This window comes from Gekko japonicus, unplaced genomic scaffold (assembly GCF_001447785.1).
Source record: "Gekko japonicus isolate JY-2015 unplaced genomic scaffold, Gekko_japonicus_V1.1 scaffold1389, whole genome shotgun sequence".
NCBI lineage: Eukaryota > Metazoa > Chordata > Lepidosauria > Squamata > Gekkonidae > Gekko > Gekko japonicus.
Window position 1 is genome coordinate 214,455 of NW_015176492.1, and position 3,040 is coordinate 217,494.

Sequence of the window (3,040 nt, forward strand, 5' to 3'; positions counted from 1 at the left end):
GAGAGAGAGAGAGAGAGAGAGAGAGAGAGAGAGAGAAAGAAAGAGAGAAAGGAAGGAAGGAAGGAAGGAAGGAAGGAAGGAAGGAAGGAAGGGCATTTACGCAAATATTAAAGGAGGAGTACGTTAGATGAAGCAAAACATTTCCAGGGAGCCTTTCTCTCACCCCTACCATTTATTTGCGCACTGATTTGGAGGAAGTTGTGCTCCTTATGAGAAACAATAGGGGAGAGGGGAAACTTCTGACAGACAGACAAACAGATGGATCCAGAGAAGTTAGCTGTGTTAAGCCTGTTGCTGCAAAACAGTAAAAAGTCCAGACCGGTCTCGTTCCTGGGGGGAGCCGAACCACCTGCTGGAGTCTTCCTACGCACACTTCCGGTCTCCGCGGCGCGCGGAGAAAGAGGGTCCCCCGCTGAGGGAAACGTGGCACGGGGAATATTGGTTCCGGAAACGTTCTTTCCAAGGAAGGAAGGAAGGAAGGAAGGACGGACGGACGGACGGAAGGAAGGAAGGAAGACGGGCATTTAGGCAAATATTAAAGGAGGAATAAGTTAGAGGAAACAAAACATTTCCAGGGAGCCTTTCTCTCATCCCTACCATTTATTTGCGCACTGTTTTGGAGGAAGTTGTGCCCCTTATGAGAAACAATAGGGGAGGGGGAAAACTTCTGACAGACAGACAGATCCAGAGAAGTTAGCTGTGTGTTAAGTCTGTTGTTGCAAAACAGTAAAAAGTCCAGTAGCACCTTTAAGACTAACAAACTTTATTGTAGCATAAGCTTTCAAGAAACACAGCTCTCTTCGTCAGATGCATGGAGGTATATAGAAGCTGGAGGTATATAGAAGCCCTCAAGAGTTAGATTTTGTCCCCTCGATGCCCAGGAGGGGCCTCACTTAGGTCTTGTTCTTTCTGTACTTATTTGTTTGGCTAATATCCCACCCTACTCCACAAGTATGTCTTTTTATTCTCCCATCTGTCCAGTTGGAAGCAATAAAGAGAGCTGCTATTGAAGCTACCAGACTCTCCTGTGAACTGCAGGCTATAGAGCAGGATGGGAAAGGTGACCCGATAGATAAGCTTGCTAACTCTTGCTTGGAAAATACCTGGAGATCTGCGCATGGAACTTGGGGACGGAGGGATTTGGAGAGAGGAGGGGCCTCAGCAGAGCATAATGCCACAGAGTCCACCCTCTGAAGCAACCTCCTCCAGGGGAACTGATTTCTGTCATCCGGAAATCAGTTGTAATTAGGGTTGTCATGTCCTTACCTTCTGCTGGTGGGAGGCTCCAGCCCGCTCCCCTGGATCTTCTGGTGGGAGCGAGAAAGTGATGTCATCGCGCCAGGCATGTCATGCCGTGGACGCTCTAGCATTTGGCCATAAACTCTATGGTCACCATAGAGTTTTTAGCCAAATGCTAGAGCGTCCCCACGCAACGTCCCCGTCCTGATGATGTCACCTCTGGGTGATGTCATTATGTCAAGCGTGTGAGGCACAGCAGGACTTTTCGGGTGCGGGGCTCCCCCACCGGCCATCACTGTGCTAGAATGTGGAGCTTGACGGGCTGCTCCTTTCCTCTGGCCAGCACTAGCTGAGGGAAATAGAAGATCAGCTGTGTGCTGAGGAGAGAGTTAGTTCATTTTGAGTTCATTTAAATGGTACTGATAATTTATGCCAATAAAGGCTGACTTGACTTGACTTGAGTTCAGCTGCAGTTGCTGTTCAGTAAAGTAAAAGTTCAGCTAAAGGAGTGGACATCTGAAGAGTCTGACTAAGTCTGCCAGACAGGGTCACCTTTTGAATAAAGGGAGAGACTCCTGGTCTTAGCTGTGTTCAATATAACCTGAGAAAGAATTCCATCTAAGAATTCAGTCTAGTGTCAGCTGAAGTATGTTTTCACACGGACACCGAGAACCAGGGTTGGAGATTTTGGCCAAGAATGGGTAGCAGGTTTAAGCTCCCATTCAGGCCAAAAGAAAAAGGATTACATTTTCAGGGAAGACATAGAAGTCCTTTCCAGTTATACAGGGAATTGGCTCTGAAGCAATCCCTGGTCTGTTGTGAAAGGAAACGGTGAGTCTACTACTGATAGTCTACTTGGAGGGAAAGAAGAAAAGTTGTGATTTCAGAAAAGGGGCGGAAATTGATACGCTAAGAGTGACCTTTTCAGAAAACCCAAACAGTTCTTAGGAAACTGTATGCAGAAACATTGTAACTAAAACCAAAGGACTTAAGAGTCAACCCTCTCTTGCTAATAAGAACCAAGAATGTGTAAAAATCAGCTGCTACAACACCATCTTGTCTTTCCACTGAAAAATATACGGTTTCACCGACATTTACCTCAGCCTTTCCGATTCCTGACTACCCTATACCACCCCTGCCTATTAAATAAAATCTGTATTATTGCTCACTGTTACCCAGTCTCCAGGTCCATTTCAAGAGATCTCAAAAGAGGGCTCCTGTTTTCTCGGGACAAGTTCCTGGGCTGGGCAAAAGTCAAGCCAGATTCTGTCACAGGGTGGGAAATTCAGTTTTATAAAGCCACAAATTATCACAGCACTGGGGGCCAGCTCAGCAGCTGAAGGGAACTGCTGCACAATTCTATGCCCCGTGCGTCTCCGGGACCAGACAGAGGGCACACAGGTGGAGTCCAGTGACTTGGAGAACTGTTTATTGCAATGAAACAGGATATACAGAACTAGATGCTGAACCACTCAGTGTTATCAAGCTGATCTCTGCCCTGAACAGGAAGGGCAGCTGATCTTGGTGTAGTGGTGAAGTGCACGGACTCTAATATGGGAGAACCGGGTTCGATTCCCCACTCCTCCACTTGCACCTGCTGGATGACCTTGGGTAAGCCATAGTTCTGATAAGAGCTGTCCTTGAAAAAGAGCAGTTTCTGTCAGAGCTCTCTCAGCCCCACCTACCTCACAGGGTGTCTGTGGTGGGGAGGGGAGCTTGTAAGCCGCTCTGAGACACCTTTGGGTAGTGAAGGGCGGGGTATAAATCCAATATCTTCTCTTCTTCTTCTTTCAGAGCGGTT